This window comes from Pisolithus orientalis, assembly GCF_024613125.1.
Source record: "Pisolithus orientalis strain OTSU chromosome Unknown F5J12scaffold_183, whole genome shotgun sequence".
Lineage (NCBI taxonomy): Eukaryota > Fungi > Basidiomycota > Agaricomycetes > Boletales > Pisolithaceae > Pisolithus > Pisolithus orientalis.
Window position 1 is genome coordinate 16231 of NW_026260964.1, and position 16230 is coordinate 32460.

Sequence of the window (16230 nt, forward strand, 5' to 3'; positions counted from 1 at the left end):
GAAATCTTGTGCCCTAGCCAACACATCCTCTGAAGATGAGGATGGACCTAGTTACACTGGAGACCTCCCTGATGGCTTGGAGATGACTGGGATGCATAGGAAACCCAAAGGACAACATCATGCCTTCTGCAAGGTAGTAGTCACACCCTCCTTGCCTACCCTAGCCAGTGACCTCAGTCAATGCAAGGATGCATCCAGTGCAGAAGCAGGCTTACTGTGCTTCAAACCAGGGCAGCTTCCCTTGGAAGCCATACAAAAGGCACAGGCACTTGGCATGTGCACCACTCAAGAAGCCCAGGTGATTGCAGATGAGTATGGCAAGACTCTTTGGTCAATCATGGCTGCTGCTGGTCTTACCACAAAGGCAACTCATGCTGAATCTGTGTGGAATGTGCATCAGGCTTTGTATGCACATACCAATCCAAAAGTGTCTGCAGGTCAGTACATCCTAACTTGTTGCAGTTTTGACTCCACATTGATTCAATTGCAGAGGAAACCAAAGACTACTATAGGCATCACACCAAGCACTATGAGGACATAAAGATGAGGACAAACATCCTCAACTGTGGGCTGAGATCCAGAAATATTGGAGTGAGTGTGTCAGTGGGTCCAAAGACATCAGTTCCAAGGTGATGGTGGGCCATGTAATGGCTTGCCATGACTCCTTTACACAAGGGGTGGGTAATACCATTGTGATTGTTTGCTTCTTGAATAACCTCTTGTACAGGCACAAACTTGGTGCAATGTGGAGGGCATACATGTCTTTGGATGTGTAATTTATAGTGGGAGTGATGAAGCTGCAATCCCAAGGAATTTTTGCTGGATCCTCCCTTCTCATGCAGCTTGCAAGTGAGAGGCAGACTAACATAACACAATTATTAGAATACCTGTCCACAATTATCAAGTATGTATAACATATGCCATGTACAATTGCCCACTGACTTTTCTTTAGGTATAAAATCCTTAACTATGCTGCTTTGGTGCCTCTTCCTGACTTTAATGTGCTGTCACAACCCCATTATGACCATGCACTGGGATTAAAACCTCAAGGATACAGGCATGATCACAATCAGCAATTTTTACCTACAATCATACTCCATAAATTCTGTATGTCAATAAATCTATATGATTCATATTCATCCTCTCAAGTGCTGCCACAGAAGAGAATGGTATCACACAAGGCCAGAGAAATGTTTTTTGGAAGTCATTGCTTGATCTGCTGTATGTTCACCAGTATACCATCACTGATTGGCCTGCTGGAGTCCCTGCTGTTGGTCTGGATTTCAATGTCAAATGCCTCAATGCTGATGAACTTTGTGCTCTGACTGTTCCTTTCCTGAAAGAGTCAATGGGTGCAGATTACCATGCTGAGGCTCCACTAGACGATGAAGACCAAGCTGAATACCTTGTCCCTTTGCTGAATTCATCATTTTACCTCAAGAAGTGGACTGATGGTGAGTTGTTGACATGAAATGGTTGCCCTCACTGACATGAATAATCCAGATCAGATTGAGCTATTTTGCCACAGTGATGCAAGGATGTGTGACATTCCACTTGTGGTGAACACATTGAACCAGCACCTCTGTGTTCTTTCTGATTCAGATGCATTTGTTCAGGCCCTCCCTAAAGGTGACAAGTTTAAGGAGAGAAGTGCCCCTTCATCTTTCCCTGACCAACCTGTGTGAGGATGAGTGCTATCCAACAGATGTCACCCCTTGCCAGCAGCATCCAACACCCACCATATGACTGTGCCTTCTTTATCCCCAGCTTATAGATTACCCCAGCCACCTGTGCAGTGCCATGTGTCTCCCTCAACATCCCACCACACCCAATGACAGCAATCACTATCCTGCACACATCACCCCTCTCCTGCAGAATCACACCACCTGAGGTGAGGGCATTTGCCATCCTATGGGCCTCGTTCCACTCAGCCAGCATCCCACCACTCCCTCTCCCTCCTTCATCCCTTGTTGAGGAGTCACCACAGTCATCTCCACAATGTCCATTGTTGCATGGTGATCATCACACATATCTTGCTCCAGCAGCTGCATATCATCATCACCCTCCTTCTGATAACTACTCTCTGACCCCACATCCTTGCCACTGCCCTCAGCATGGGTCACACAAGCACTATAGAGGATATCAGGACAATGAGAGTGATCATGGTGGTCCTTCACAACAGGGAAGAACTCACCAAAGGTATGTTCCTGGGTAGCCTACATGTACAATGAGACTAACATGCACAGTGTGGTTGAATACATTTATTGAAGCCCTCCCCACAAGAGACATTGTTGTCATGACTCTGATGACTCTGATGACTCTGATGGACATTCCTATCACACCCATGATCAATGCAACCACTACTAGGCATGTTTTCATCTTGATCGATTGCTTGCTACTGGCTCATGTGCACACCAGTTCAACTTGTTTGCATCATTAGCATGTAACTATGATACCCTGTGGCTGTATCATCTTCCCCCTGCATATCCTTCCTTTGTGTAATGTCTGCCATCATTCATTTCATCTGTTATCCACCATGGTCTTTTTGTTACCATTGTAACTACAATACCCTTACAAGACCATTCATTTTCTCCTCACACCTATGCATATTCAATCTGATAGCATACCCTATCATAAATACAGATTGGATTAAGGTGCAAACTGCTATGTGTGAGATAGGAATGTGAAATCCATGGAACCAGACATCCACTAGAGCTATGATGTCCATGTGAAGGGCATGGGGCTCTGCCCTAGGCTTCAGGGGGAAGAGTTCTTAGTAGCTACCAACATAGACATGCCAGAGTTGGTTAGAGAATCCCCTGGACATAACATGGAGAATCCCCAGCAGTGCTTGGAGAATCCCCAGATTGGTGGGAGAATCCCCAGCATTGCCTGGAGAATCCCCAGATTGGGTGGGAGAATCCCCAGCATTGCCTGGAGAATCCCCAGAGTGGGTTGGAGCATCCCCAGCATTGCCTGGAGAATCCCCAGTAGTGCTTGGAGGATCTCCAGAGTCAGTTGGAGAATCCCAAGCATTGCCTGGAGAATCCCCAGAGTGGGTTGGAGAATCCCCAGCAGTGCTTGGAGAATCCCCAGGACGTAGCTTGGAGAATCTGCAGAGTGGGTGGGAGAATCCCCAGCATTGCTTGGACAGCCCCTAGAGACAGGAGTTGGCTGGGAAATTCCAAGCATTGCCTGGAGGATCTGCTGCATACCCTGTGTATCCCCAGAGTGGGTGGGAAAATTCCATCAAGACCTGGACAATCTTTGACTTGCATGCAATGGCCAAGACTGGAGATCACTGAAGCCTTGGGAAGCATGGTGAAAGTATGTCTGCTGTGCCTGGGCAATCACCATCACCAAGCATATTCTACTCCCTCCATCAGATGTCACCAATCTTTCCTTAGTGGTCTATGGCCATGCTTTTTCACATATTGTATAGAGTGCTCAGATCAGATGCCATGGAAATAGGTACTTGGCATGATACACACTCCTGTCAGCAACATGGAGACTCCAAATCATTTTGATTGATCCTTCATGCTGTGATGGTGGTCTATTTGAACTGGAGGTTCCCATGATCATCGTGGAATAGGTCTGTTGGGGCTGGATGCCCTGGGACCTGGTCCATTCAGGCTGGGGAAACCCCCAGGATGCACTGGGAACAGGTCCATTTAGGCTGGAGAATCCCCCAGCATGCCCAGAGAACCAGTCTATTTAGGCTGGAGAATCCCCCAGGATGTACAGGGAACAGGTCCATTTAGGCTGGGAAATCCTCAGGAAGCCCAGAGAACAGGTCCATTTAGGCTGGGGAATCCCCCAGGATGCCCAGAGAACAGGTCCATTTAGGCTGGGAAATCCCCCAGCATGCCCTGGGAACCAGTCCACTTAGGCTGGAGAATCCCCCAGCATGCCCAGAGAACACATCCATTTGGGCTGGGGAATTCCCAAGCATACCCAGAAAACAGGTCCATTTATGCTGGGGAATCCCCTAGCATGCCCAGAGAACAGGTCCATTTAGGCTGGAGAATCCCCCAGCATGCCCAGAGAACAGGTCCATTTAGGCTGGGGAATCCCCCAGCTTAACCAGCACACAGGTCCATTTATGATGGGGAATCCCCCAGGCTGCCCAGACAACAGGTTCATTTAGGCTGGAGAATCCCCCAGGATACCCAGGACATAGGTCTATTAGCCCAGTGAGGAAAGCCCCATTTGGACCCCAGGCACTCTGTTATAGATGTCATAATCCTGGAGAAAGTCCATGTCTGACACCTTGCTCTGGAGAATCTCCAGGGCCTGGCAAGTCTCCAGCAGTCACTGGGAATACCCAGGTGGTCAACACCTATTAGGTGGATACATCTATAAGAATATATGAACTGATAGGTCCCCTGGGGGGGGGGGGGGGACTGAATTGGTGGGAATCCAGAATCAAAAATTTTGATTCTGGATTCCCATGACTTTTTGGGGGCAAACTAACACTTGACTCAGATGCTACAGGTGAAAATACATCAAAAAACAGTGGTCCAAAGTTTTTCCCATGACTTTTTAGGGTGGCCAAAATTTTGGTTAGATTGAATGTTGTACTTAGGGTGTGGTAACATGTTATTGACCCAATATAAGGTAGGATTAAGAACCACTTCAATGAATGTCATGGCTTTCTGTGAGAGCTGATGGACATCAGGACCCTTCTTGTATTCCTTGGGGCATCTGAGTGACTGCTTTCATTGGACAGCACACTTTGCTTCTCTCAGAGGTAACCAAGTCTCACCAAGAGGGTCATCACCAGCACTAATGGCAAGGTTGACCAACTGAGCACAGAGATCAGCCTCACCAACACCCATGACTTGTAATGTGCATCAGTAGACCACTTTGTGAGCTGGTAGTCCTAGGGAATCTGTCCAGTGCTGGACAGCTCTGGACAGCAAAAGTGATTTACTGATGTGGCATCATCATGTTCAAGCTCATCTTCTGCCTCAGGGCTGGGAGCATGAGATCATTTCCTTATGCATTTGCTTGTGTGCTGATCCTTGTCAGATTTGGGTGTATCAGGGAATAATACATTGCCTGTTTCAATAACAGCTGAGCTCTGGTTATGCAGACCAGCCATGTTGCATGTTACAGTGGGTTTTCAAGGGCATTCCTGTGTCTAAGATCAGCAATTCACATGACCACACACCTCAGACTTGCTCAATTTTTTCTGCTCCTCACTAGTGTGACAGCTGCACCCTGACATTGCAATCATACTGTACTAGGCTAATGCTACTTATTCCGCTTTTTCCAGGATTTTTACAAATTCTTTTGGGGGCTGGCCACATTTTTGGGTAAATTTCAAAAAATTAGTATAACAAAAATTGGCTCATGTGGATTGCATTGTTATGTCCTAAATATGCCTAGTATACATTTGTAACACCCTTGGAATGTTGTGCCATATTCAAATAATTCAATGAGTAAAATTGTCATGTTTGTCTGTCCACAACTGTCAAACAGGATATTTTGTGCATGACAGACCCACCATGGTCCTCATTGGAAGAACTGGATGAGTCATTTTATCAGTGATACATTGTACTATTTTATGTGTTTCATCTTTTATTTTAGGATATAATTGTGGAATCTGTAGATAGACCTCAGTATGCTGACAAGCTACTGAGGGACTAAGTGCACAGCAGAGCAGAGCAGCAAGAGGCCTGATGATGCAGCTAGGGCAGAGATGCTGAAATATTGGAAAAACAATTCAAGCACACTGGAAGGGAGTGGTCAGCTTGTCACCCATGAAACAATGTCAAAGAGAGACAAACTTGGATCTGTGCACAAGGCAGTCATTCCCACAAATGAACCTAAACAGCTCAGAACCTTCACAACACCTCCACATATAACATGCCTACTTCACAGTTATTCTGTGGTAGAACAGGATATTTTAATACATTATTTATTTATCATGTTTTCTGGGAGATAAGATACTGTAATTTGACCTAGAACATTTGGCATGCTCTCAGTACCATGTTCTTGTACATAAAAATTGTAGTTTAGCATGTCATGTTTTTAGAGAAAACATTGAACTGCTGTTCTGTTTTTTTTTAGGTGAACATTGAAAGACTTGGCCAAATGTTTTTATTATTATTACATACAAAACATATATCATTTACTTTTGATGTTCTATGTAACATTACATGTTCTTCAATGATCAGTGTGTTTAAATTATTTTGTGGTAAAGTATTTGATTAATGTATTGCATAACATGTAGAAAACAGTACTAATAATTTTTTTGATGATTGTTTTTGGTTTTTGGTGGTGGGTCATGGTAATTGTTTTTCACCAATAAAATATTGGAAATCCACTGTGTCATGTTTTCTGTCAGAAACACTTTTCAAAATTCAACATTATTGCCAGTTGTTTCAGCAGAGAACATGAGACAAAAAAAAGTATCTTTTCAAGGACTTTTGTCCCTATGTTTGTACAAAGAAAATTGTAAAATGCTTGCTGTGAATCAGATGGTAAATGACAGTGTCTTGACATCTGCTCTCATAGAATCTTTTGCAAAAAAATGTCAGCAGTACCAAAATTGTTGCTACCCTCCCCTATTTTGCCTTCTTTGAGCTCAGTGAAGTTGGCACACCTGCAGAGGAAAAACTGGGGTCTCCACCCAATGGGTTTGGCCAAAGCTCAAACTGCTCAACCACATGCTTTGCAAAATCCTGCCTGCTAACACCATGCAATTCTCCCCACCATGCAATTCCTTCTTGATTGTCACTGATAACAATTAATAAAGTGACAGATATGAAAAAAAGTCTGCATACTGATGATATTTTTTGCACTGCTGCTGCCTACCAGATCCTCATAGGTGCATCCAGCACCCATCTGCTTGATTAGTGCATTCTATTTTCAATACTTAGTTTTTAAACTGTAAAATGTTTAAGTGGTAGTTTTTTTATTCCAAAAAAAAGCATGTACATGCCAAGTCAACTGCAGATAAGAGCAGCAAAGACAGATGGGTTGTCTCAAGCAAGGACCTGGAATTTGGGTGTCCTGTCACTGACTGAGAAGATTGCCTTCATGATCTCAACATAGATGGCACCCTTCCCATGTCACAATTGCCACTTATTCCCACCTTCCTCTCAAGCATCTTGTGTAGAGTCTACAAGGAGCTTCTTTCATTGTGTTTCATGGGTCCTGCACCACTTAATAAGATAACTTGAGGGACCACAATTTTTGTTGCTGATTTGGAGGTGTCTTGGAAGTTGTGAGATCTGGCAAAGAAACAACTTGTTTCCATGTTTCACTCTGGGAGGCACTGCACCTCAATCTTCCCCACTTCAATATATGTCAACTGTCAAAGTAGCAGTTGGATCTCAGACTTGGACCCAGGGCCTGCAGAGGTCACAACTGTGAATCATGTCATTAGAAAGATCAATTTATGGATGCTATGTCTAACTCTCAAGCAACAGGCCTGAACTCCTCAAATCTTATGTTTGCTCACTGTTACAATCTCTAATAGCTCTTGTGCCAATTTCAATATCCTTTAGACTATCTTCTTGGTACCCATGTGGGTTACAATTCCTGTGCTTTCTTTGTGGTCATGCAATGGGAGTTTGTCAGTAGTGTGCTGTGGGTTTTGTTGCCTCAGTGGACATGCCATTTGGGCTGATTCTGAAAGGACATTCTATGGTCCCAGAATGGAACTTTTGAACCCATCTCACAATTTCACAGCATTTGATGATTATGGTGAGAATGTCAGATCCAGAACCACACCCATCTGCACATGGGTTCTACCCACCAAAGGCTGCAATATCTAAAGTGCTTGACATTGGCTGTTAGGGAAGCCATGCTTTGGTCACTGTTGTCACTGCAGGCCACTCAAGGAAGGATGACACCATCCCTGTCCTTTTGGTGATGCAAGCTGCACAAGCAGATGTCTTTGATGTTGGTGTTCCATTCTATAACCCCATCACAGTGATCAAGACACTACCCCTGTAAGTCCATTCATTCCAAATCTCTATAAGGAACACATCAGGTTGCTCCTCAAAGCAGAGTGAACTATGCAGTGATCCTTGGAGCAATGGCCTTATGGTTCCATTACTTCTAATAAGTGAGTCAAGTTTAAAACTTGATAAGGTTATTTGTGCTCATCAACTTGTGCAGGTTGGTACCCCCATCCTTGAATGCCACTAAAACATGCAGACAGGGCACATGTGATGCTGGTGCTAACAGATTCATTGCAGAGGACTTTCTGCCTGAAGAGGCATCTGGTTTTCACAGGAATTGCATGGAAGTGGGGTGAGTGTAGGTCATTGAATCTGGGGCCCAAAGCAAACTCATTGATGGCCTATAGGCTTGTCCCTCATGTGGCACTGTTGATATCCCTGTGCTGGCTTCCTGTCTCATATAAAATTTTGCTTTTGTGCAAGCTTGACATTACCAGAGTATGCATGTCACCTCTGTCAGATGGGGACCACTTAGCCTTCCATTTAAGGGTTGGTGGACAGCAAACTTCTTGACACCATCATTTGTATCTGAAATTCACCTTGATGCTGTCATTATCAAGAGTCACATAGTCTCCACATGTGGTCAGGTCCAGTTCCTTGGGTAGTCAAGGACATTGGTGAAAATTCAACATTTACAGGTTCTCCCTGCCTTGTAAACACACTGGAATCTCTCAGCTCTTACATAGAAATGGGCTGACCACCTTGACCAGCACATTTCAGGAATGGTGGAGGAAATCCAGCTGATGACTGTGTGCAACCTGTGAGTCATTGAATTTAGCACACAATGTACATTTGAGGTGGTTGATGAGTGAGGTGGGTAAATTGTCAGGTGTTTGATACCAATACAAGTGCCAATGCAACATTCTATTGTTCATACTGTACTTGGTGTGTAGAATACAAAGTCATTGACAAGGATAAAGTGCATATGTGTCAACACTAGGAAACATATTTGAAACAGTCCTGCCATTTGTTCCCATGGACCATTCCACTCAAGTCCAGCTCCACACATCCTCTAGGAATGATTAATTTGGTATGCATTGAATAAAATGGGGTCTGCAAAGATGCAGGTATCCATAAAAGCAATCTCCCCTGTGAGCCTCTGATCCAGCCATCAGGGTGCAGCAGGACTGGTTGAGTTATGTCCTCCAATGTGTGGTCATCAAGAAGTTGTCCACTGTCAGGTAATGCATGTGATGAGACTGAAGAAAAGCAAATGGGATGTGTCCCATGAATCTGAGTGGCTGTCAGAATAAAGTCAGATACTGTAACAGCATAAATACAGATAGCTGTAAATAATGGACTCACCATTAACATGCAACATGGTAGGAGGACCATTCCCACCTCCTGAGATCCCAACAGCTTCACCCATTGAGCCAGAGATAGTCATATTGGGATCAGAGGAGAATGCAACTGAGTGGGCATCCTGAGTATGCCCCTTCAGAGGGGTGCCAATCTGATCTCCACTCTTTGCATCCCAGACCCTCACAGTCTTGTCCTCTGAGCCTGAGACAATCCTGTTGCCATCAGGGGAGAATGCAACTGAGGTGACATCCTGAGTATGCCCCTTCAGAGGGGTGCCAATCTGATCTCCACTCTTTGCATCCCAGACCCTCACAGTCTTTTCCCTTGAGCCTGAGACAATCCTGTTGCCATCAGGGGAGAATGCAACTGAGGTGACATAAGAAGTATGCCCCTTCAGAGGGCTGCCAATCTGATCTCCACTCTTTGCATCCCAGACCCTCACAGTCTTGTCCAAAGAGCCTGAGACAATCCTGTTGCCATCAGGGGAGAATGCAACTGAGGTGACATTTGAAGTATGCCCCTTCAGAGGGCTGCCAATCTGATCTCCACTCTTTGCATCCCAGACCCTCACTGTCTTGTCCCTTGAGCCTGAGACAATCCTGTTGCCATCAGGGGAGAATGCAACTGAGTGGACATCCTGAGTATGCCTCTTCAGAGGGGTGCCAATCTGATCTCCACTCTGTGCATCCCAGACCCTCACAGTCTTGTCCCAAGAGCCTGAGACAATCCTGTTGCCATCACAGGAGAATGCAACTGAGGTGACCCAATTACTATGCCCCTTCAGAGGGCTGCCAATCTGATCTCCACTCTTTGCATCCCAGACCCTCACAGTCTTGTCCAAAGAGCCTGAGACAATCCTGTTGCCATCAGGGGAGAATGCAACTGAGGTGACACGCTGAGTATGCCCCTCCAGAGGGCTGCCAATCTGATCTCCACTCTTTGCATCCCAGACCCTTACAGTGTTGTCCCCTGAGCCTGAGACAATCCTGTTGCCATCACAGGAGAATGCAACTGAGGTGACCCAACTACTATGCCCCTTCAGAGGGCTGCCAATCTGATCTCCACTCCTTGCATCCCAGACCCTCACAGTCTTGTCCCCTGAGCCTGAGACAATCCTGTTGCCATCAGGGGAGAATGCAACTGAGGTGACATCCTGAGTATGCCCCTTCAGAGGGGTGCCAATCTGATCTCCACTCCTTGCATCCCAGACCCTCACAGTGTTGTCCCCTGAGCCTGAGACAATCCTGTTGCCATCAGGGGAGAATGCAACTGAGGTGACATAAGAAGTATGCCCCTTCAGAGGGCTGCCAATCTGATCTCCACTCTTTGCATCCCAGACCCTCACAGTCTTGTCCTCTGAGCCTGAGACAATGCTGTTGCCATCAGGGGAGAATGCAACTGAGGTGACCCAATTACTATGTCCCTCCAGAGGGCTGCCAGTCTGATCTCCACTCTTTGCATCCCAGACCCTCACAGTGTTGTCCCCTGAGCCTGAGACAATCCTGTTGCTGTCAGGGGAGAATGCAACTGAGGTGACATAAGAAGTATGCCCCTTCAGAGGGCTGCCAATCTGATCTCCACTTTTTGCATCCCAGACCCTTACAGTGTTGTCCCCTGAGCCTGAGACAATCCTGTTGCCATCAGGGGAGAATGCAACTGAGGTGACATGCCAAGTATGCCCCTTCAGAGGGCTGCCAATCTGATCTCCACTCTTTGCATCCCAGACCCTCACAGTCTTGTCCCAAGAGCCTGAGACAATCCTGTTGCCATCAGGGGAGAATGCAACTGAGGTGACATTAGAAGTATGCCCCTCCAGAGGGCTGCCAATCTGATCTCCACTCTTTGCATCCCAGACCCTCACAGTGTCGTCCAAAGAGCCTGAGACAATCCTGTTGCCATCAGGGGAGAATGCAACTGAGGTGACATTTGAAGTATGCCCCTGTAGGGCAAGCTGCACAGCTGGCCAGTCCTGCAGACCCCCCTGAGCAATTTGTACAAGGTGGGAGAATTTGGGCATAAGCTGTCTGGACAACAAGGAAGTAGAAGGTGCAATGGGCAATGCAGACAGGTATAGGTGTGGTGCACTGCATGAAATTGCTGTGGTAAAGTTCTGCAACAATTTGACCCCATCCATTGCTAATGCTGCTGGTACTTCACAACCTGCCTGGCCCTGCACATGACTTCAGATGACATTAAATGCCACTCAGCAACTGAAGTACTTACCTGTAACCATCTGCCTGTGATTGCAAGAGAGGATTCAGCACTCCCCAATGCTCCAAGAAGGCTGAGAGCCTCAATCCAGAACAGCATTTTTTCACTCTCTACAATGCCTTGCACAGATGTTGCAAGGTACGAGTCAAACTTGGCCATCTTCAAATGCTCCGCCCAGAATTTGCACGAATAGGATAAGTGTTGTGGAATATTTGACTTGATTCTCTCCGCCAAGTCAGGAATCTGGGAGTTGCTGAGGTATGAATTTTCCAGCCTGCAGATGTTGAAACGCAGCTCCTTGGCGAGCACTTGCAACGAGGCATAGGCTAGATTACTTGAGTCAGAAGTGTCGATGAAGTAGACTCCACTTCGCGAATGATCAGTTAGGAAGTCATAAAAGGATGCATGGAGAGGTCGAACAGGAGATGAGTGGTCAGCAATGCCCCCCAGCACTGGAGCCATGAATTGAAGGACTATGACTACATCATAGTGGTCTGCTTCAGTAGGGAAGAGACTGCGCATATGATTCAACGCTGCCATGGGCAAAGGTTCCAACATCATCAGAAGCTGCTGCATGACGGAGCGGAACCGCAGAAATGGTGTCCCTGACTTTGGCACGACGCTGCCTAGGATGGTGGCATACATGCCATCCAGAAGTGTCTTCCCCTCGTCCGATGGGATGGCTATTAGGCTTTTGAATCGTTCTTCCACAGTTTCACCAAAGGCGCGATTCGGGTCGACAAATTCGCAAGCCAGACGTGCCCACTCGAACAAGCCATTCGACTTGTGAACGATCTGCTGTATCTCCATCGGCCCAATACTGTCTTTGAGACTAAGAAGTTCCTTCGAAATGAATAGAGTGATGTCACGTTGCGACAGCTCTGCAGGGACATCGTCCAGACACATCGCTTTGACGTTCATGGCATCCCTTAGAGCACGTTGGATATCCGGTAAGGCTCGGGATGTTAGCAAGATCCGAAAATTCGACGGCAACTTTGCGGCCTCCTTCGACGCCAGAAGCGACAGAATATGCTTCCTCGATAAAACCTCTCCGCTTTCGTCCAACGCATCGATCACCACCACTACATTCCCGACAATAGAACCTGCAGCCTTGGACAACGGTTCCAAGATCAGTTTTTGCCACTGTTGCAACAAGTCGGGCGTCCTCTTAAGAGAGGGGTCTTCAGCGAGAACATGACCTAATGCTCGTCGAAAAGCGGGGTAGCGGTTGGCCAAATCATGGGAAATAGTCGTCAGCATCTTCTCTTCCCGACGCTCAGCCTGCTTGTCACGAGCAAAACAAAAGCAGGATCCAAGCCCTCCCACATCCTTGAGCCAGGATGCTATGGTATGGGCGATCGCAGATTTGCCCCTTCCAGCCTGCCCGTGAAGCCATAAAATGCGTCGGGTGTCGGGGAGGGTATCGTTGACCCAGTTAATGATGTCTTGTAGAATCTCTATCCTCGTGTTCTCTAGGCATTTCTTCATCGTATTCAAGCCCGCCCCGTCTGCGTAAGCCATGCCCTCCATGTTCAGGTCCTCGAGAACGCGATACACGTTGATCTGGATGTCCCGGGCCTGGCAGTCTCGGTATTGCTGCATCAGCTCGTCTAGAGTCTTGGCGTAGTCGTTGATAGCAGTCTGCGTCTCAGACATTATGTTCTTTCCGAGTCTCTTCCCTGAGAAGGTATGAGGTCAAAATCTCAACCAGAGAACAACAGACGTACAAAAGTTTGTTGTTTCTGAGTAATCTCTGACGAACTGCGCACAGGCATTGATTACCTGCGCGATTTTTGCCAACGGGACTCTCATGATATCAATGTTCTTCATGGTGTCGTCTTCCAAAAGGAATGCGTACACAGAACCGACTTTTTTCAAGAGCTCCGATATCGCACTATCCAGGTTCGCTTGCGTAATGATCAACTGGCGCAAGGGCGGTGAGTAAAGAAAGTAAATAAAGGACCCTGAGGCGTACTTGGGAAGCGGCCGTGAGAATGCCCAGCGCTATCTGGGCGTAGGGATGGACCTGCACGGGATCGTTCAGTCGCGGCGCAGATGCCAGAACAAACCTACGCACGTTTGCAATGGTGGTGACTACATTGTTAAAGATTTTAAGAGGTTGGAGATAGGTGCTACTCAAGTTCTGAAGGTCAGCAACCGCGGTACTAGCTTTTGCGACAGTGTTGACAGCAATTTCGCCAGCACGGGGGATGGGTTTCATGCTGTCGAAAACTTGTTGAGCAATATCGAGGTTGTCATCTGCCAAAGCTGGGTCAGGATCAGCTCCTGCTTTACTGGGCAGCCCTTGAGTCTATGAGAGATAAGCGCTTAGCATTGTTGCAGTGCCGGACGCCATATAACACCTACATCAACATCTTGGGCAACTTGTCGCGGTTCTGGGTCTTCCTGGGCCCCTTCAGATACAATGGGATCGGCAGAGGAACTTGACGGGCCTCGGTGAGACCGAATGAAGCGACTTTTCATAGCGGCCAGTTTGCCCTTGAAACCATGACCCGAATGCCCAGGATTCGATGCAATGCCTCCAACAGGGGCCTCGGACTGCCCTTGAGACTTGTGTTTGGCCGATTCATTAGTCTGGTGCGTTGGCAAAAACAGATTGCTTACTGGAGGGACGTTAGGCGCTGATGAGGGAGACTTTCCAATATATGGCAAACGACGTTTCTTTGGCTGGAGTCTGGCCATTGAGGAATTGATAGTTTGGAAGCGATATGTACTGAGAGTTGGATTGCGGTGACTGTGAGTTAGATTGCAATGTCGTTCGAGTAGTAGTTGCGTGCTGTGTAGGTGTCTGGCGTACACGTGTGGATGGCTGTCTGCTCTCATAGCCACGCTCAGCGCTCAGCGCTCGTTCTGCTGTCTCTGTCCCCTTCCCTCTTCCATCTCACCAAACGCCTCTCGCTCGAGCTCCGACTTTTTCCATCTCGCCTTGCATGCCCCTGTGGAGAGCGTCACAACGGGTGGTCGTCATCGAACGGCAGCAACGGCCGGGGATAACAAACAAGAAGTAACCGAGGCATCTGGCATCTGAGGTAGACACCATAGGTAAGTCACCCTGCATGAACCACTGCGTTACAACACCGTTGTCGTACGAAGCGTGCAGAGACTTGTCTTCCACCATCCTCACTCAGACTCCCCCGCAGCCCTGTGTCTGCACATGATTGAATTTATGAGTTGTACTAACTCTCCACTGAATAGCAAGCAGCTCGGCCAAGACGCTGCGATCGACGAAATGCCACGGTTCCCCGCTTAGGCATCGTCCCAGGATTTCCGCTGTGCTACGCGTAAGTCTCCCATTTCTTCGTGACAGCATTCTGTAGTTTTCTTAGTGTCGACTTGCGTTCGAGACATCAACAACCAGTCACTAATTCCACTGCACACTTAGTTCCTCAATTCTCCGTAGATACTCTTTCTCTAACATCAGTTCTGGCGCATATCCCTATGTGGCGTTCACCTGGTCTGTGTCACCCGGAAACTATTGACCTCACATTCGAGCATGATGTAGAATGAGAATTCGCAGAACATACTGCTCGCTATGATGACCTCGTCGACTATTCTCCGAGGCATCACGCCAAGACGGTGCTTCGAGACAAGGTTGGCATTCGCACCGATTGCGCTTGGAGTGAGTAAGTGCGGCTCATCCATGGTCATCGAGTTGTTGCTTCTCGCTAGCCTTTTTTATGAGGGCATGTAGGATCGCCTCGAACGGAGTGCAGTGGTTTTCCTTCGCCATGATCGCGTAGCGGCTTGGCGCATTGGATGGAGGAGCCTTCGGAGGATGTTTCTGGGAAGCGCTGAACGTTTTAGGTCTATTAACAGCAGAGGCACCAATCCGCAAAGGATCAGGAATTTCCTCCTATGTCACTTTCCAACGAAAGATGGTGGACTCTACCAGACCAGTTCAGTCGGTACCTTCCTATCTCGTTGGCTAGTGAACTGCCATATCCTTGTAGACTTTTCCTCGCTCCTACACATGGGTTTACGAGTATCCGGAGCTTGAGAGGTGCAATATTGTGGTTGTAACGTTGTTGAGCTTCGAATTGTCAAACACCTGCTTGTTTTCCTGGTAGCGGAACGCTGTCTGACTCCAGGGGGTGACATGCACATTCTCAGTGACGACACTGCATGAATTAACATTCCACCTCGTGCATTGCTACACTAGAGTCGGCAACAGTACCCAACGGAACCGGTCGTACTCAGGTCCCTCGATCATTTTGCCTGGCTGCATCGTAGCAAAAGCACTCGGGATAGGTATCCCACACAATAACCCCGCCCTTCATGAATATGTCCATCATGTGCACTCTTTTCGCCTGTCCCAGATGGCGGAGGGGGGACCCTCGTATAGGATAGACCAAAAGAGGAGATGTTGGATGACAGGAAGTTTGCCTAGTACCTCCGCTGCGTACATTTTGGTCATTCCTGCGCTAACCTTTTCCCATGTGTTTATCTGTACAAGGTATTTGAGAAAGGGAAATGCGGTACTTGAGTTTTGAGTAAATGGGATTACGGAAGACCACTTACAGCTGAAACGTCGTCTAACATAGGAGAGCGCCATCGGAGAGACGCGGCTTTTATCTGAAACGCTAGTTAGAACCACGACCGCCAGTGATACATACGAGGATAGACGGACAGAATTGAAAAACTTGACACCAGCAAGCTATATAAAGTCGTTCGCAAGCTCGTCAGCAACCTCGCTATCCTGGACCGCTTTTGGCTGGAGCCA